The sequence below is a fragment of the Equus quagga genome, chromosome 14 (assembly GCF_021613505.1).
Source record: "Equus quagga isolate Etosha38 chromosome 14, UCLA_HA_Equagga_1.0, whole genome shotgun sequence".
Taxonomy (NCBI): Eukaryota; Metazoa; Chordata; class Mammalia; order Perissodactyla; family Equidae; genus Equus; species Equus quagga.
Window position 1 is genome coordinate 16,798,478 of NC_060280.1, and position 20,798 is coordinate 16,819,275.

At 47.4% G+C, this 20,798-nt stretch overlaps 1 protein-coding gene across 2 annotated transcripts in view; it reads right to left on the reverse strand.

The window, feature by feature from the left end:
• Positions 1 to 16,998, reverse strand: part of TEAD1 (TEA domain transcription factor 1) — a 254,197-nt gene extending 237,199 nt beyond the window's left edge. The window contains exons 1-2 of one of the 2 annotated variants that reach the window (XM_046685827.1): positions 16,583 to 16,998; positions 15,837 to 15,980 (exon numbers count right to left, since the gene is read on the reverse strand). The gene's annotated coding sequence lies outside the window, so the exon portion shown is untranslated. The remainder of the gene's footprint in view (positions 1 to 15,836; positions 15,981 to 16,582) is intronic. The other variant, XM_046685825.1, reaches the window with a different exon arrangement.
• Positions 16,999 to 20,798: the final 3,800 nt, after the last annotated feature.

The following is a 20,798-nucleotide window of genomic DNA, read 5'->3' on the forward strand; positions in this document are numbered from 1 at the left end:
AAAATCTTCAAAAAAAAAAAAAAGCAGAGACCCCGCACCCACACTGTAGCGTTGAAATACCATTTCCCACTAAAAGGAACCAAAACTCTGCAGAAATGGTTCATTCTAAGACCAAGAATACAAGAGAAAAGACTGAATAGCAAGGAAGCTATCAAAAACTACGAGAAGCAGATCAAAGGGACACAGCAGTCAACTAAAGAAACTCCCACTGGCCAGAGATGGTACAATTTGCCTATCAATGAGGAAGTACAATGAATTCAAAAGTATCCAATAATTTAAAATCTATGATTGCATAATGATACTTAAACAAAAAACAAAACAAAACCAGAAACCTGCCCTTCCTGTACAAACTATACACCAGGTTAACCAAATAATTGATGAGAGAAAGTCTCTCTTTCAGAGTATTCTACTAGTAAATAAAGAAGCAATGAGAGGACTGGTATATTACTCGCTCACAAAGCCCACATGAAATAATAGATTTAGGGAGAGATCATAAATCAATGGCTGCTAACATCACAAAGAGAGAGACCACTGGACATTAGGTGCCTCCTGGTGGAATACTAGTAACGAAACATTCCTGTCAAAAACACATTAAACCTGAATCAGATCTAGCTTCTGGGTCTAAATTCCCACTTGTAGGAAATACAGAAGATAGTGAAACAAGATAAAGGGCACTATGAGAATCCAACTGCCAAACCCAGAAGGAGGGAAACTCAACAAGAGAAACAATGAGGCTCTGATAACAAATCAATCGCAAGGGGGAAAAAAAAGGAGGCAGGAGAGATCTTTAAAGAGTTTTAAGAAACACAACCACCAAATATAACCTGTTATCTTGTTTAGACTCTGATTTAAACAAACCAACTGTGGGAAAACACTGATGACACAATCAAGGAAATCTGAACAGTGATTAGAATTTTTTTATACTAAGGAATTATTACTAAAATGTTGGTGTGATAGTGATTACAGTGGTGTTTTTGAAAAAGAGTCGTATTTCTAAAATACATACTGAAAACTTTACAGAAGAAATAGTAGGACATTGGGATTGTTCAAATAATCTAGTGGGAAAGGAGCGAGGGCTTTAGAAGAAACAAGAATGGCCATGAGTTGGTGATTGTTGCTAAGTGATGATGGTAGACGGGAGTTCACTGCCTTTTACTCTACTGAATTTTTCCATAACAAAATTCTGAAAATCTCAAATAAAATAAAAAGAAGACACTGGTCTTGTGCCTCTCCTTCAAAGAGAGAGAGAGAGGTGCTACAGGAAGAGGTACCCACCACTCTGATTCATGGCTACTGGGTGATGGTAATCACAATCACAACTATAATCAGCAGCTCACATTTATGGGACGGACGCTTCTCCGCCAGGCATTGTGCTAACCCTCACCATAACCCATGAGGAAGGCACTACTATGTCCATTTTACAGTAAGGAAAGTGGGGATCAGAAAGATTAAGAGGTCACCCAACATCAAACAGATAAGTGGAAAAAATGTAACTCCACAAGATCACAAGCAGAATGAGAATGAGTTACTTCTTTTCAAAACATTAACAACCCTTGAGTGCCAGTAACTCCATGAGCCAAAAGATCCAGTGTTCCCAACGGTTAAAGCACGGCAGAATGGAGAAGTGGTGTTTTTCTGATGACCATTTTTGGTGAAACCTGGGGAACTGCAGGGGCTGAGTCTCTAAGATCTCAAAGTGAGAAGAGCAGAGAAAGAGTGGAAAGGGCGTGCGTGTGCGAGTGTGCGTGCACACGCATTTTCCCAGGGGGGAGAACAGAAAATGTGAATGCAAAAGGGAAAGTGTCTGAAGAAAGAGAGAGAAAAACAACAGAGCAGGAAATCCAGCAAGAGGGGAAGCTGGGAAAAAGCTTAAAACTAAACCCAAAGGAGGAAGATGGAAAAGCAAATCAACCAACTCCTGTCAGGCTGGTCCATTCTAGCTAGGACAAAACCCTCAGGATTTCAGAGGGCAGAGGGAGCAGGACTTCAGAATGGGTCAACCCAACGGAGAAGCTCGCTGTGGGCCATTCACCATATTTCATCACATTTCACACTCAGGGAAACACTATTTTCTTCACTTTGCACATTAGGAAAGAGAGGCCCAGAAAGAATAAATAATTTACCCGAGATCACACAGCCAATAAGCAGAACTGGGACTGGAATCCAAGGCACAATTTTAGGCTACTCTGCTAAATATATCAAACACTAGAGAGAACTATATAGAGTTAGGGCAATACCAAAACGACAAACAGCACAAGTACCAGAAAGGCCTTGGGAAACGTCTGAAGACTCTAAGAAGGGGCAAGCTAGTCCTGGGAGGGAGGGCAAGACCAGAGGGCAAGTCCCAGGAATTGGCCATCAGTGGTCCCACATCTTTTAGGCCAGAGTCACCAGAACTAGGGGACAAGGAGGAAAAGACAGCATCAACCAGGCCACACGCTCGCCCAAAAACCAACCAAGATGTCAAACACGGAGAGCAACCCCATTAGCAAGCCCATTTCAAAGCCCCTAATGACTTTTTCGGAGTCCTAATTATCAAGGGCTCTGAGCAAATGCAGTTAACTCCTCCACTCAGCCCTCACCAGGGCCCATCGCCTATCACAGCCTCACACCTATTTTCCAGCCGGTCCCCTGGGTGGGAGGGGAGACACTCCTATCTCTCAAGTTGCCAAACACTCCCACTATCAAGGAGTGAAGTCAAGGTCATCTGCCTAAACCCTACCCCCAGCAGGATGTCGTTTCCATCTCCAAGCCCACAGGCTGGTGCAGGGGGCTAACTTATCCTGCCTGCCTGCCAGCACATTCCAAAGAAAGACCAGACAAACTGGCAGGTCCAGTTCCAAAAGCTTCCAACCACGTCAGCACCTGCCCCCAACACACACCCCTATAGAGCGGTTTGGGTCAATGCAGCCCCTAGTACCCTCGCCCTCTCACTCTCCACCTCCATCACTAGTATACCCAGTCTTAGAGGGAGGGGTACTGGGTCCCCACAGCCTTTGAGGACCGAAACCAAAGGAGAGGGGTGAGTCTGGCCCCTTCTCCATGAGACAAATGACTAGGGTGGGACAATTCCCTTGTGAAAGGCTTGTACGGGTCACACCCAACGTTTTAAGACCTTAGCCACATGTTTGTTTTGAGAATAGAGTAAAACGGCCTCCATGAACACAAAACAAATACTTCGCCTTTTCTGGGCAAACACACCAAGTGAGGGGACATCTACTTTTACTTCAATGTCACAATCCATCTTAACTCCATTCAAATGCCACAAATAAACCTGACAGGTGACTTAATATGCCACCCGTCTTTTGTTAGCCTGGCAGCTGTGGAGTCACACAGACCTAGGAACTGGCTTCAAATTTTGGCCCTGTCACACTGGCTGTGTGACCTTGGGCAGGTTACTAAACCTCTCTGAGCTTCATTTTCTTCAACTACAAATGGAGCTCTTAGATTTAAATGAGGTAATGCTGAAGGATGGGCTTAAGACAGAATCTGGTCTATCAGCCTTCCTTTCTTAACCAAATTCTCCCAAAGCGGCCGGCCCATCAGTGCAACTGAAAGATTTCTGGAGGGAATTCACGTGTACTGCTGCTCCTCCACAAAACTTGGCTCCGGGAGGGGAGTATGGGGCTGTGGATGAGATGCCTCTGATAACAGCACAGGTCTCCAGCACCTTTCCCCCTCAGGCTCGCCCATTCCATCTCTTCAATCTAAAGTTCATTTCAAAAGCAGGCTAAAGGGGCAGGTGACGCAGCATCATCTTCCAGAAGGAAACACAAGATCTTCAAGTGACTCGCCCAAGGTCACAGGGAGAGCCAACAGCAGGGGCTGTTGGATCAACCCTTCTCCCCCCCGCTGGAGGAGGAGGGACAAAGACCCCAGCCCCTGGAGGACCCTCCAATGCCTTCTCCCAGGGAACCACCCCAACAAGCAAACAGTTCTCCGAGCTCTCAAGAAGAGCCCAGCCGCCACTGTGTCAGCCAGACCTGAAGGACACTACAGGGGCCTGACCGTCTGCCCAAGGGCCTGCCTAGGGCACGTGATAGGAACTAAACAAGCAGCAGTGGCAAAAGAACCACCTGGAATTAAGAGGAGTCATTACAATCCTTTTGGTTTTAGGCAAAGTACTAAAATTTCTTAAATTTCTGAAATTCCACTCATTTTCCCTGCCACATCTATTTAGGTACATCATAAGACATCCTTACAGTCTCCCAAAGGACCAAGATAAGCAAGTTTGAAACCTAAGAATTCAAGAGCACCAAGAACACGAGTTCTAAAATATAATCTGAAATCCCCAAAATTCACACAGTACGAACCTTTCAGAACTCCACTGGGAAAAACTTCTGTCTAAACTAAACTTTGCTCATGTAAAAGGAAATGAACCAATGCTGAATCATTCCTACGAAGGATGAGACACTTTTTTTCTCTAATACGTTATGAATTGATCCACAGAACAGCAGAGGATTCAAACTGAAACAGTTTGGCGGAAACCGGCACAGGTTTGTCGGAAAAGCTGTTCTCCGAAATTCCCCTCTCTTGTAGCTCTGGTCTCAGACACAGCCCGAGACAAGCCTTCAAGAATAATGCTGTCCTGAGCTGAACCCCAGGGCACCACCAGGGCCTCCTGCCTGGGATTTTCTCTCCATTCTGCTTAATTAAAGGGAGCCAGCCAGTTTCCTCAACAGCTTCCTCGTAGTCGAATGACCATCTCGTTTATCATTCCAACCAGGACGTTTTGAGGGTGAAGAGGTGCTAAGGACCGCACCGAGACGAGAAGCAGAGAGCAGGACGGCAGCAGGCAAGCACGCACAGGCATGGCCCAAGAAACAGGAAAGGACAACCCTTTAGGAAATACGAATGGATAAAAACTGCCACCACAGCTATTCTGAGGAAGACAGCATCTGGGGGGAGGCCACAGGAACAAGAAAGATCAAGCTAAAATTCAGAAAAAACTGGGCAGAGCACAGCCTGAAACGCAGGGTATAAATTAAGCTGACTCTGGGTTCATTTTTTTCCCTATCTTCAATCAATTTACAAATCCGACTCTATACTGGACCTGTGGCCTCATGTGCCTTCCAGGTTCCTCTTCCTTGTGATCTGCTAGTTTATCCTGTATGATTCAGCTCTTGCACTGTTTAAACAATAAGCCATCCAGGTAGCTGACACGGTCGAGACCGATTATTAAGGAGCAAGTCATTCCACATTACTGAACTTACTCTTTCTAAAGCAAAAAAGTCTTCCACTCTAGATACTTCCGACAGACACCTGTAGGCCCTCACTAAAACCAGTCCACTAGGATAAACATAAACTCTTACTAGGTCCTCGCTCTGAATAGCAATCTTAATCACTAAACCGGCAAAACAGATGCACATGGAGCGTGAGGAGCGCTGGGGAGACCGCGGTGAGCACAGCTGACGTCGTTGGGTGAAACTAGACTCGGTGTTTTATTTTTTCTGTGAGACGTAATTCACATACCATAAAACTCACCCTTTTAAAGTATATAATTCAGTGGCTTTTCGTCGTTTCACAGGTTGGGAGTCACAGTGTTTAAATCCACCTTTCTCCCCTCTTCAACTGTCAGTTGGCCCGCCTCTAAAAGCCTTTATCCCCAACCAGTCGACTTGTCTCTCTTAACTATTCTTAATCTTAATTTTTAATTTAAAGACTGGGAGACCAAATTAACCCACCCACAGTTCTCTATGCCCTGATTAAGAGACAAGAGGGGAAGATGCCAATAAAATGCAGGTGGTCCCCAGCGCAGGCTCCCACAAAGCAATCTTAACAGCTCAAACCAGTCACCAGGAGTGGCCCGGGTCTAAGGACACGGGGGACACTGGCACACCCTGAAGTATAAACGAGGATCTGAGCACAGCAGGGCCAGCTCAGGGCAGCTGACTTTGAAAACACAGGTTTCCACCCACCAGTTTCCAGAAAGGATTCAGGAAGTACCTGGGTACTAACCCAAGGAGACACTCATCTTGGATGAACAAACATCCTCTTAAGTATGCAAATACACTGGCGAAAGGGAGGGGCTACCATTGGCCCAGGAGTGTGAATTATTATTTGACTCAGATTTAATGCCTAGAGAAAGGAGTCTTCTGAGCAGGGCAAAGATTCAACTCTGGAGCTGGGGGTGCTTGGAAGAAGAGGATGGTCTGGGTGTCACAGCTGTCACAGCTGCAGCTCTGGCCGACTGAGCTGGCTCTTATCTAAACTTTACCACAACCCTTCAGAGTGGACACCGTCGTCCCCGTTTTCCAGATAGAGACGCTGGGGGCACAGAAGTTAAGCAGCCTGTCCTAAGCAGATACTAAGGGATGCAACAGGGACAGCATGCCCTCCGCCCCCTGTTGTCACACCTGGAGCCTGACGCCCTCAGAACACGGGTGGGGCTTCCTCAATGGTTTTACTGGCAGCCACAGGGCCCTGAGCACAGCTTCTCTATGACCACCTTACAGAGGAACCATTAGAATCCAATCCCAAAGTCAGGACTGTGGCTTCCGCACGAGAACCTAAAGATGAGATCTCCCTCTGGACGAATGAAAGGACACCCCACTTACCACTTTCTGAAGCATTTCCAGACAATTCGTACTGCCATTTGGCAAGGAATGACCTCAAATATTATGTATTTCCTGATGGATTTCCTCCACTTCATGCACAGGGGAAGTGTGGTTCAAGGCAATTAATGGCCTAGGACTTCATAGGATGCCTCAGCTTCTCCTGGATTTCAATCCACTCGCCTGAGACCAGAAGTCCGGCTCTTCTAAGTAACTCTGCCCCAGCCTGACCTGGCAGGAAATCCGTGACGACCTGGTACGCAAGATAACAACTGAAGTTGCTATTTACTGAGCACTTACTAAGTGTCAGGCATACGCAGGCATTCTATTGAAATTTACAGATTGGCACACAGAGGCTCAGAGAGGACGTAACTTGTCCAAGGCCACAGGACTAGCAAGCGACCGAGCCCAGAGTCTAACTAAGGTGCCTCCAATTCCAAACCTGTTTTTAAACCTACATTATTATCCTGCCTTTTTCCAAACCAGAATCACGAAACTTCCCACGCCCCGTGTCAACCACTTCACTCCCTCCCGCTTCTTTCAATTAATTGCTAAAGTTTCAGATCTCTGCTGGCTCGTGATTGATTGGCAATAAACCTTTATCACTATTTGAGGGTTAAGTTCATTACCCTGGAGAGTATTTCAGTGGGTTGGTTTGTTTTGTAACAACTTAGCCCCAATCTACTTACCCAAAATGGCATCTGGCAAAAAAAAAAAACCTTTCCCTTCAAGGCCCACCTCCAACATCACTTCCTCTGCAAAGGTTTCCTCAGGCCCCACACTGGGTAACACAGCTCTTTGGAAATATCACAGGCTCTTACCCCATGGAGCTTTTTTCCCTTTATTCTGATATTACAGAAGGAAATTCATGCTCCTAACAACTACAAATGTGTATAAAATGAAACCCCTCCCCTTTCCCAATCCACTCCCCCAAAGCAACCCATCAATAATATACAATCTTCCAGATCCTTCGTGGAGTTGGCCCCGTGGCCGAGTGGTTAAAGTTCTGGGTGCTCTGCTTCCGGGGCCCAGGTTCACAGGTTCGGATCCCAGGCATGGACCTATCCCACTCGTCAGCCATGCTATGGAGGCATCCCACATACAAAAAATGGAAGATGATTGGCACAGATGTTGGCTTAGGGCGAATCTTCCTCAAGCGAAAAAAGAGGAAGACTGGCAACAGATGTTAGCTCAGGGTGAATCTTCCTCACCAAAAATAAAAAAACACAGATCCTTTTGGATAGAAATGCAAACAGGTTTCATCAATACTTCATGAACTCTAAGACACCACTGATTGTAAAATGCAGCATCATTTTATTTCTAAGAAACGCTACTGCAAAACCAACCATGCCAGAATGGTGCCATATCACCTAGAAATTGTATTTTACACATATTGAAACTTTCTTACCATATGTCAACCTTGAGTATACATAAAGGGAAAAATGCAAACAAAAGGAGTTGGGTAAGATATACCTAAAACAACTTCTCAGCGAGATCAATATCCATGCTTTTCACACTATCACCCTCTGTGACATTCAGAGCATTTTTTTAACAATGCTCCACGACTGACTCTGGGATTTTTTTCCTCTCCCCTGCATCTGTTCTACAGGCTTCGATGAGTATGTGCAACCACATCAGGGGTCATGACCATTGCCTGGCCAGCCATGATGGCAGGACACATGCCAATTTTGAAAACGTTCAAACAGGAAAAAAAATTCCATCTTGGAACTCATGAAATACAAAATACACAACTTCCCCACTGGATTGTGACGATCTCTTCACGTGCCTGATTCCTTCGCTCAATTGGGGCATTTTATTGATCGCCATGCACTGACCACCTTTCGCTGATCACCAGATCCTGCAAACAGTAGCACCTGTCAGTGTTTAAATATCTAGAGGCAAGCAGCAGTTCTATGCAAAACTGGGGGCATCTGGACTTCAAAGTGCCCAACGAGGAGGGAAGAGAGAAGAAAGGAAAGAATGAAAAGCTGGGTATGGTTTCTGGGCAGCAGGTTCGTGCCCAGGATGCTGTCAGGATCCTCCTTCCTAGCCCCTCACTCCGCAATGCCAGCTCTGTGAGCATCCCCACTACTCAGGAAGTAAAACCACCTCTGCAAGCAGCCAGACAAGAATTAGTCCTTAAACCCCTCACCAGCAAGCCCGACACACACCTCTCTAATCACATCTGGAAACAACGGCCACACTCCCAAAGGGCAACAGATGACTGCCGAGCACAGAGAAGGGGGTTCTGTTCACTGTATTGCTTCTCCTGCATCAAGGATGAGACCTTAGTTTTGTGCAGCTCTATTTTTAAAACTGACCAAGAACATCTTAGCCAATTCCATTAAGATTCAGGCATATGTTCCTAGGTACATCGCCTCACAAACACAGGGGAGAAAAGTCCCATTCAGAATGAGGAAGGATGGCGAAATTTAGCCTGATTCCATCTGAGGATAAGAATTAGGACGTCTGGAGCAACAGTTCCCAAGCAGAGGTGGACACCACTACAAAACCTCCTAGAAATACAGAAACTTTGCACCTACCTCAGCCCTCCTCAGTCTCCAGGGGTGAGGCCCCGGCTGTTGAAAGCTCCCTGGAGGCTGTGATGCACACGCTCAGGTGGGAATCACTGCTGTGCCAGAGGCTCCCTGGGGCAGGAGTGGAAAGAGGCTGATCTGGGTTTGAGTCAGAAGCACCCTGAATTAGCCACGTAAAAGGATCCACGCACGGTGAATTGTAAACCCAAACGTCAACACGTGGGAAAAGATGAGGGGCCGGAAGGTGAGGGAGAGCACGCAGGGCAGGCTGGCTGGGAAAGGGGCCATCAGTCTTCCCCTGGCTTCCCCAGTACCTGACACATATCAGGCACACAGATACTCGCTGAACGAGACTCACATGCCTGATAAGCACATGGTGATGTACAGCCTCTGTTCACACTGAGCCACCTACTGTATGCAGAACCCCTGAGGGGGCTCTGACAAGTAACTCAGGCAAGAGGCGCCCTGTCAATTCACCAGTGCAAGGGATCCTAGTTTTGCTTCAGCTTCCCTGGACACCGGAGTAGGTGTTCTCGAAGCATTGCCCTCTTCAACCATTCCTAGTCGTAAAGGACGCCGCTTCTTGCCTCCAAATCACAGATAACACTTCCCCTGATTTCCAGTTATATAGATTGTTTTAATTTTTTTTATAGATTGGCACCTGAGCTAACATCCATTGCCAATCTTTTTTTTTCTCTTCTTCTTCTCCCCAAAGCCCCCCAGTACCTAGTTGTACATCCTGGTTGTAGGTCCTCCTGGTTGTACTATGTGGGATGCTGCCTCAGCGTGGCCCGATGAGCGGTGCCATGTCCCCGCCCAAGACCCGAACCAGCGAAACCCGGGCCTGCAGACTCGGAGGGCGTGAACTTAACCAGTTGGCCACGGGCCAGTCCCCAACCTGTTATACAGATCTTAATCCTTTTTACATTTGAAGAAGGTAAAACTCAAAGGTGAAAGAAAATTAGGGAGGTATTTTGAATGCACAACAAAACTAAAAAAATTTATGAAAATAAGAACAGTATCAGTCTTATCTCCCCAGCATTTAAAACAAAAGCAAATTTTGAATTATGGGAACTTCTGGGCTCTGCCTGTATGGAACTCAATTAAGTAGCTTGTCTTCTGTACTTCCCTCAATGAAAATTCCAGATGAGGTCTTCTAAGTATCCCAGATTTCAAGACCCAGCTGACGGTTCCCTCAGCTCTTGGGTCTCTTTCTAACTCCAAGCACCATTGTCTCCCAAAAGCTTTGAGATAAAAAGGCAGCAAAGAAAGGGCTGAAAGAGATTCCAGCAAAGGCAGCAGAGGCTCACAATGATTTCGGAATCAGCTAGTCCCTGAGACACCCCCAGCCCCAGGGATGGGGGATCTGAAATCGAAGCATATCAAAATGCTATTGATAAGCTAAATTACCAGACAGCTTATCTGAGGCCACATCCGCCATATGGTGCCCCAACTTCTGCCGCCTGTTGCTGCCACAACAATAGGCACGCCTACCCAGAAAGCAGCATCGGACAGAAACCCAGCAGCGGTGGCATGTGGGGCGGCGACTGTGTTTACCTTTTATTTTGTGCCATTAGCTTTGTGCCTCCCTCTATCCCAGCAGGGACTTGAAACACACGCACATTCAACGTCAAAAATACGCAGTTACCTGCAGGATACACGTGTGTACACTGCATGTGTGCGCGTGTGTGAGGAGACATCAGGTGAACAGAGAGAAAACCAGATGTCAACTTCAGAAATGGAGCTGCCTGGAGGGGGAGGGCGAGCCAGGCAGGCTCCCAGCGAGCGCCGGAGCAGACAATGCGCTCTTCTCAAAGCACTCGGGCGGGCGGGCCTCGGGGAGTGGCTATTTAAAACACTTGGCTCCTTTTATTTCACCACCATGGAAGTGAGTCGGCTCTGAAGTGCCGGAGCAAATGAAGTCATTGGGTTTCCGAGGGCTCCCTCTGCATTTTAGCAGAAGTCAGACTGGACGAAAGTCAGAAGGTCCGGCTGAAGTTCTTTCTTCCAATTAAAATCGATTTTGGGGCCTGGGCTTCATTAACTTTTTTTCTTTGAAAAGACATTAAGGCCACCGAAAAGTTAAAGGATGTTTGTTGGACACTGGAGCGAATGCTGTCAAAGATGACTCCCTTCACAAAATACCATCAAGTCAAGGTGTAAAGATGACCAGGGAAGGATATCACCTTCGAAAGGCTTGGTTGGTATAAAAAACTAATGCTGGTTTTTGTCAAATGAATTCACAAGATTTCTGCATTTCTTTGTTTCTTTCTCTAAAGAAGTCCTATTTTTTCAGAGATTATATCATTGATGCTAATATTCACTTATTTACTTTACTATCTAGTAGGAAAAAGACCCTGGTTTTCAAAGAGAATTCAGCAACACAGCATCTGGTTATGCAAAAATGCACAGGACGCAGGTTTGGATACAGCGCAAAGGAAAGGGAACAAAAAAAAGTCTCTTTCCTAATATTCAAATCTAGTTAACTATTACAGAAAGGCACTCATTTCATCCCCCCCAATTACCCACACCTAGGCAGGCAACATTCTTGGATGAACTTTTCAAATTTTCTTAAACATTCTCAGTTAAAAAAAAAAAACTCCTTTCAAGTTAAATTGAGATTGCACTTGAACTGCATCCAAGAGCGGAGCTGAACTGAATTATGATAATTAGAAAGCTGTGCCTATAAAAAAGCAGCACAGTTCATGCATTTTTTTTAAAAGTTCATGCCAGAGAATATAAGTTCAATATGTTCTCACATAATTAACATTTCCCACCATTAGCAGCAGTTTTTCAGTTTATGTATCAGTAAAAACAACAGACCCCGGCACTGTTGTATATTCCCAGGCAAAAGGGTTTCAGTCACTACACACACCCCCAAACCTGTCACATGCCTCATAACAACCACAATTTCCCCCTAGAGAACTTGTTCATCGATAAGCCGGCTGCTTCTTTTAAACCCATTTGGGCTCAGTCGCTCAAACTGCTAACGAAATCCTAGGACAGAGCCTTAAAAACTGACGCATGGCGTCAGGACAGTAAATACTGATTTTAAACAACTGGGGGGAGGGGGCGCACGACACAGCCAGGATGGCGCCTTCCCTCAGCCTGCCACAGGGGGAGAAGAGACAGCCCCTGAGGAACCCCCACCTTCAGGCAATCAGGAGAGAGACTGGTGGTTTCACAGTTAGCCAGGACTCCCCAGACTATGGAAACTCTTTTCTGAGAATGCTCCCAACCATGCAAAAGGCCAGCGCACAAAAGGAGGACTTCAGAGCGGAGAGGGACCCACCCTGTAAGAAACTCTGTCCTGAAACCCACCCTTCAGGGCAGCCCATTTGCTTTGATTAAAATACAAATATATTATTTCAAAATTCCCTTATTCTGTACCACTATGAAGCCTGAAGGTATCTGAAGAAATGGGTGCATTTCAACCCTCAGTTCAAATCTGGGGTGGGGGCGAGGAAGCTTATGAGAAGAATCTTACAGACTGAGGACTCACTCTTAAGAGTTCACAGCTTTGAAATAAAATACAAAAACCCACACGAAAACACTCGGGATATTTAGATGCAAATATTCCAGCATTCCGCAAACTATCCCATTAGAGGGAAGGCCCTGAACTTCCCTGATTTCAGAAGATACAGAAATTGTAACACGAGGGGGTTGAAATTAGATATTTGTCAAAAAGAAGCCCAACCCTGAAACATGAAGTGCTTAGGATGGACCTGAATCCCTTGATTTTATCATTTTTGAGAATATGAAAGAATGAAATACATCAGTGATATTGTTCCAACACGATTTGGGATCTAATTTAAATACCACAGGATAATCTGTGGCTTCAACATACAAAATAAGAAAAAGCCCCCACGCAACTTATGAAAGATTATTCCAGCCACAGGTCAGTCCCCAAGAGCCCAGCAGCAGAGCCTAAGTTTGTCAAAGGGCAGAAAGCCTACAACACACTTTTCTTGCCGAGTTCATTAGTAGGACATTAGCGCTCTGCATGTCCAGAAACTGACCTCTAAAAAGGAAGCTGTGATGCCCGTATTTCTCAAGAGAAAGGTGGGCTCTGATCTGCCTGGAATTCTACAGAGAAAGCTGGACACTTGCTCTGGCCAGTATCTGTCAGTCTTTGGAGAAAACAGACCCAAAAAGTTTTACCACTAAAAAGACCCAACCTCTAAGCATAGCTTTCACTGAGCAATATTTTTTTCTCTTTTCACAATCTCTTCATTAGGAACAAGACAAAGTGCCTAAAAATACAAGCTTCAAAGTGTTACCCACCCCCTGTCTGTACGTGAACATGGTCATTGTACCCGCACTGGATCACACACGCAGTTATTTGCACCAAGCTTTTGAGTGATAAGACACCACAATTTTCATTTGCAGGGAATATAATTATGCTCACAATTAACACATGAGATTAGACAGAAGCGCCATCCCACGGATGCGCAGGCTCTCATATGACCACCATGTAGGAGATCAATCCATTGCTGGAGCAAAAAACCTTCAAATACTGTTAATGGCACAGCTCACTTCTTCCAAGGCCTATCTAACCTGCGGGATCTACATTCTCTAACTGTCCCTGTTACATACTTTTCTACTGAAAATGTGACAACAAATATGATCCAGACACTGGTGACAGACTACAAGTATATTCTTCCCAAATTTTCCCATTAAGAAATTCCCTCTCTTATTTGCTGTTCTGTATTGTCAGTGCCAGCAAAATTCAAAATTGTTTATAAATGACTGAAGCTCAAGAAGCAAAAACCCGAACCTTTTTTCCCTTATGACTTGTTTGTCCTTTTCTAAATAAAAGGGGATGCCAGTCCCCGAATATATGAATATCTAATTCTTGCTGTATAAAGCAAAGGAGGGAGAGAGGCAGAGGGGAAGGGAGGAGGAAGCTGACTTCCCCAGGCTGCTCCCTCCCCCCCTTAAACCGGGCCCTTCCGTGTGACTAGTTTGCTGCTGGGGCCTAGGCACACGTCTACCACAATGCTGGGAAGCGCCTCTCTGCGAGGAATTCATTTCAACCTGGCTCCATCTACGCTAGGTTGCCCTCCCTCTTTAAATTAAATTTCATTACGTATAAGTCGTGCTGAGTCCCAGTTTATGCTTTTGGAAAAGAAAAAAACAAACTCCAATAATCTCTCACGCATGTTCACTGGATGGAGTTGTGTTTGTTACTCCCTGAAAGATCACCGAGAGCAGCAATCTACACAAACATTCTTTCCTATAATATTTTTTTACTCTTACTGTCTAGGCAAAGTGTCACATCGGTTCTGTTTCAAACTTGTAAACAAAAAAAAAGGTATTCTAATATTCCCCTACAGCTGCGGATCGACTAATGCTTATCATTAAAGAAAAAAATAAAATAGTCCACATTGGCACTTTTATACCATCAGCAAGAACCAGTAACGGATACAGCTTATCAGTTCATTTTTTTACACCAACAACAAATAAAAGAATTGTAAACTCTGTTTAAAACCTGAAACCTGAGAGTTCGACCCAGACTTGCACATACAAAGAAATACTAAACAAAAATATCTGTGACCATTTATGGAAATACTGAGATTAGAAAAACAAGCCTTTCTCCAAAAAAATAATCAACAATTTAAAACCTCGCTGTTGACAAAGGTTCAACTAATCCATTTGTCTTTCCTGAGTCACTTTGTAACTAGTTCTATTTCCTTCCAAAGAGGAAAGAGTCTTACCAAAGTTGGATCTAAGTCTGGCCCTTAAAAGCATTCAGATGTGCTTGGGCCCAAAATCCTGCTTTCTACAGAAGGGCACAAACCCAGCAGTGAGAGGAGGAAGCACAGGCACATCCTGAGGTCTGTTCCCCAGCCCTGCCTCAGAGGACCCAAGCAGAGAAGCAAGCATCAGAGACCACTGCCGGCTGCAGAGAAGGGAGTCCACTCCCGGCTCTGACAATGCCGCGAGACCACATCTTCCAGAAGAGATCTGTCTACTCAGGTAACCACCTGCAGGCACCCAGCTCACCAAAAGTCCTCAGACCACCTAAACTTCCTGAAACGATCAAATGAACATGGGGAGGAAGAAACCTATGACTGTCCTGAACTGATAATGTCCTGCTCCTTTGCACTTTCAGTAGCATTTTTAATTTTTTTTTAACTATTTTGAAATCTGATAGGCTTTGCAGACCTTTCTGTCCCGAGACCTGGGCTCCCTCCAAGGCACTGTTTTTAAAACAAGATCTTTTTACATTACCCGCTCCTGGAACATCATCTGTCTCTTAAGTTTCCAGCGCTTACTGAGGTCAATTTTCATTTCTGCAAATCACAGGCACTGCTTCTGAGAAGTTAACAAGCCTCCTGAGAAATGCTGGTGGCTGGTATTTCATTGTTTCATAAATATTTTTATATAGTGACACCCTTCAACTTTAAATAAATCTTTAAAAACAAAGACAATTAAAAAGCAAAGAAAATTATGATCTGGATTTTATTTATTTTCCAGGAGGAGAATTAAGGGAGGTGTGAGCCCTCCATTGTCTTCAACTCATTTAAAACGCTGCTTCAGTTTAAAAAAAAAAATCACAAACACATTTTGAAAAAAAAAAAAGGAAACTCATAGAAGTTGAACTTTCTTTAAAGCGGGCCTCTGGACTTTGGAAAACAAGTGTTGCTCCTACGAACAAAGACTGGAAGGGCACCCTGATTTTCTCCCCTCCTGGGGATCATTTCTCCTCCAATAAACAAACAAATCCCCCAGTATTTCCTACCGAAGGGAAGTTTTCCAGAGAGAGTCTCCTCCAGGGTTTGGTGGTAACTGCGACTCAGTCTTTTTTGGACACAATGTTTCTGCTGACTCCTGAAAATTTTCCACTTGAATGTGCAATGAAGCGGCGGCGGCGGCGGCGGCAGTCCTGGAGAAGCGGCAAAGGCGACCGTGCCTTTTTTTCATCTTTGAGAAGAAGGAGCGACACCCCCGCCAGCAGCACAAGTCGGCGCAGACCCCGGGCCCGCCTCGGGGGACCCGGCGCCGGGGGCGGCCGTGGAGGCGCGGGAGGGGGGATCGGGCCGGCTGCGGGCTCCGAGGCGGCGCCGGCGGCTCTCCCCGCCCGCGCCCGCGCCGAACTTCTGACTTCTCGGAGAAAAACGTGGAGACGACCCGAGGGGGTGTGCGTGTGCGCGCGTGCCGGCGGGGGGCGCGGGGGGCGCGGCGCGGCCGGCCGGCGCCTCCAGGGCCACGGGCGGGGGCCGCCTGTTGCCGCGCGGGCTCCACAGCGCGCGGCCCAACTTGGCGTCCCGGCAACTCGCGCCGCGGCGGCCAGCCGCTCACCTTGGAGGGCGCGCGGGGAGGCAGCGCGGGGGCCCGGCCCCGGCCCTCCGCCGCCCGCCGCACACAAAGCGGAGCCGGGAGAGAAAGAGCGGCCCGAGCGGGACGCGCCGCCGGCCCCCCGCCCCCGGCGCCCCCGGCGCCCCGCGCGTCCCCCGCACCCAGCATCCGCCCCGCGCGCCAACTTACCTCGGCCGAGGGAGCCGCCGCAGCGCCCGGCGCGTCCGAGGCAAACTTCGGCGCCGCGTCCCCCGCCCTCAGCTCGGTGCCCGGCTCCCGGTCCCCGGGCCGGCCACCCCACCCCTGCCTAGCACCGCTCCTGCCCCGGGGCCGGCTGGGCGCACTGGGCTGCCGCCCGCGGCTCCGGGCGAAGGTGGACGGGGTGGGGGGGTTTCACTGCATGGCCTGTCCCCGGACGCGGCCGCCCCGGGCCCGGGCCCCGCCGCGCGGACTGGCCCGCAGGGTGGAAGCGAGTCTGCAAAGTGCTTGGTGGGCGCCCGCGGCGGGCGGCGGGGCCGCGGCGGCGGCTGCAGAGGCTCGGCTCGGCTCGGGCGGCGCGGCGCGGCGCGAGCGATGCTAAGAATGTTCGGAATGAGGACAGGAATGAAATGAACGCCAGGACCGAACTCGCTCCGGAGGGGTGGGGCCTCGGTGACGTCATGCGGCCTGCCGCCCGGGACCGGGGGCGGGGCCTGCCGCCGCCGGTGACGTCATGGGGATCGGGGCGGGCCCGGCGCGGCCGCCGGGCCGTTGGGGCGCGGGCTGACCCCGGAGGGGCGGCGGGGCGGAGTTTCGCGCCCACGGGGGAGCGGGGCGCGCGCGGGAGCCGCCCTGCCCCCTCCCGGCGCGGGTGCCGGGCTTTGTCCCGAGCTGGGCGGGCGGGCGGGCGGGGCGGGCGGGAGGAGGGCGGCTCGGAGGTGCGTGCGCCCGCGCGGAGAGCTCTGGAAGCCTGGGTTCCCTCCCCGGGGCGGGGGCCGAGGCCCGAGCTGCGCGCGCCGCGCCTGCCCTGCCTCAGTTTCCCTCGTGGGGGGCGCGGAAGCTCGGGCGGCCGCCTCGAGCGCTCCTGGACTCGCGGCCGTCGGCGAGCCTGGGGCAGAGAAGTTTCTTTTCTGGAAATTCAGGCGGTGGTTCTCCAGCGCGGCGGCCGCCTTCCCGGGGCCGGATTCCCAGCCTGCCATGTCTTCTCTTCTCTTCCACTTGGTGAAAGTTCAGGGCTCTCGTTCCGGTCGCAGGCGGCCCTGCTGCTGGGAAGGGAAGCCTTTCGCATAGCAGAGAAGGGATAATTACAGAGTTCGCGGCAATCCTTCCCTGTTAGCACCGTCTTCGCCAAGTCCCTCGAGAAATTAAGTTCGCTCATCCCTGCGGGTGGCACTTTTCGAAAGTAATGGGTCGGGTAAAAACTCCCTAAATTTTAAAACGCTACGTGCGGCAGCTTCAGGTCACTTTTTTGTGTGTGTGTGTGTGTGTGTGTGTGTGTGTGGATAAACTGCACCGCCGTAATAAAAAAAAATAATTTTAACCCTACCTTTGGAGGTAGTGACGCAAAAGTGACATAGTAAGCGTAGTGGGTAAATCACAAAACAGCTGGGTAAAGTGGACCCGCTGTAGCAGAATGTCTAAAGTTTGGGTAATTGTAATCTGCGGTTCCCCTTAGATCAAAGTAGCAAGCAGTTGCTGTCCTGTTGGCCTCGTTCCTTCCAGGCACTTAGATTTCCTTTCTGGTTGAAGCCTCTGGGAAGATAATGGCGCGCATTTTATGTGCCCCGGGAATCCCCTAAATAGAAATAAAGAAAATAAATGAGGGAGGTGGAATGTGATTCGCTGCAGCACATTTTCTACAAAATGTAACCTTTACAAGTGCATTTTTAATTGAAATTTGTGTTGAGAAAATTGAGGATTCACATGCAGTTGTAAAAAATAATAATACAAAGAAATAATTTGATTACTTCGTCCAGTTCTCCCCAAGGGTAATGTCTTCCAAAACTATGTAAAGTAGTGCCCCCACATCCGAAGTTTCACCTTCTGAGGTCTCAGTTGCCCAAGGTCAACCATAGTCCAAAAATATTATATGGAAAATTCTAGAAGTAAACAATTCATAAGTTTTCAGTTGTGTGCCATTCTGAGCATGGTGATGAAATCTTGAGCTGTGCAGCTCCATCCCACCAGGGACGTGACTCATCCGTCTGTCCAGTGCATGGCTGCTGGGTAGCTGCCTGACCTTTAGTCCCTTACTAGCTGTCTTGGATATCAGATTGACTAGGTATGGCAGTGCTTGCTGTCCAACTAACCCTTACTTTACTTAATAATGGCCCCAAAGCGCAAGAGTAGTGATGCTGGTGCTTCAGACATGCCAAAGAGAAGCAATGAAGTGCTTCTTTTAAGTGAAAAGGTGAAAGTTCTTGATTTAATAAGGAAAGAAAAAACTGCTGAAGTTGCTAAGATCTACAGTAACTTTTATTAAAGCATATTGCTATAATTGTTGTAGTTCATTATTGTTGTTAATCTCTTACTGTACCTAATTTAAAATTAAACTTTGTCGCATGTGTGTATATATAGAAAAAGAACATAGTGTATGTAGAGTTCAGTGTTATCCGTGGTTTCAGGCATTCACTGGGAGTCTTGGAAGATATCTGCTATGGATAAGGTATATAATATCACAGTATAACATCACAATGGGAATATTGACATTGATACAACCCAGCGATCTTATTCACATTTCCCCAGTCTTACTTATACTCATTTGTATGTACCTGTACTTTGTTTCATATGATTTCCCACCTGCATAGGTATCCACTAGGACAGTAAGCTACCTATGTGTTTTATCTCTAGTTTACATACAATAATAAGGTAATAGAATGAGGTCCACAATAATGACCCCAGCACCTTAGCACTGGTCTTTGGAAGTGTGTTAGAAAAACACAAAATTAACTAGGCGTTAAAACTGTACTAGGCAGACATCCGACTATCTTCTAAAGGCACCAGATAGAGTCTAGTGGCAGTGGCCACCAGACAAGAGGGCTTCTAGACTACTATGTGTTGGCCCAGTGCACCTGGGCGCCTTTCAGACTCTAGCTCCCATCTTACAGCCACCTGGCAATACTAGGTCCCCCATTCCTTCCTAACTTAAGGAAAACTCCTTGGCCTGGGGTTCAAAGCTCTTCATGATGTATTGTGACTTCCTGACCAGTATTTTCTCCAACTTCTCCCATCTACGTGCATATTTTTCAGACTCATTTAAAACCCTCTTCGTCCAGGAAAACTGCTCAACTCGATATTTCCTCCAGAAGGACCCTTAAAGCTCCTGCTCCAGACACACTACTTTTATTCTGTTAGTTACCAGTATCCTGGGATGCCCCATATCTGAGCCACTGGAAAGTGGCCTGGGTCTCATTCAGCTGAGTGTACACTGCCTGGGACCTACACATAAATGGGTATAACTCTTGGTCTCTCCACCCTACTGGTCAGCTCATAGGACCTATGGGTTTAGGGTCCAGGAGCTGTTCACCTCTGGCATCTGAGGGCAGCAACAGTGGCTTCCGCCTGTTGATATGACAGCAACTACCATGCACTACACCCAAACTTAGCACTTGGCATTTTGCATTTGCCATCTCCATTAACGTTTGTGGCACCTGTACAAGACGGTGATTAATTGCCCAGTTTATGCAGGTGAGGAACTGAGGTGTAGGGAGGTTATATGACTTGCCCATGGTCACACAGTCAGGAGAGAGTAGAGCCAGGACCTGAATGCCTTCTGACTTCAGCCCATGTCATAACCACTGACCTCTGCTTCCTCCCAGACTGAAATGGGTGTAGATCAAAGCATTAGAATACCAGGCAGTGCTCTACGTACTTTCCCCAGATTACCTCATTTAACCTCCACAGTCACCCTGTGAGGTAGGTACTTTACTATTCTCACTTTAGAGATGAGCAAACTGAGGACCAGAGAGGTGAAATCGTTTGGTCAGGGTCATGCAGCTGCAAAGTACATCATGAGAATTCAGACCCAGGCAGTCCAGCTCCAGATTTTGTGTCCTTAACCTTCCCCTCAGTGGCTCAAATACAGGAGTATACTGAAGGCAAAAGGTTGAGCACCTGGGGGGCCACCTACCATGAGATGGAATGATGACATGTATCACTAATGATATAAGAGAGTTTGTTACCCCTAAGGCTTACCAAGGAAGAAGCTAACTTGTAACACATAAGAGAAACAGTGATCTACTTAATGGTAACAAATCAGCTAGGATAGAAACTCTGAGTCAGCCTGAAGCTAGAAAAGAGAGCCAGTGTGTTAGAACTTAAGGTAAGGAAGCATCAGGAAGCTATTGCTTTGGAAGACAAGCAAAGACGTATTAACAATGATAGAATTGTCTCATTTCTAATGAAGTTGAGCACCTTTTCTTATAGG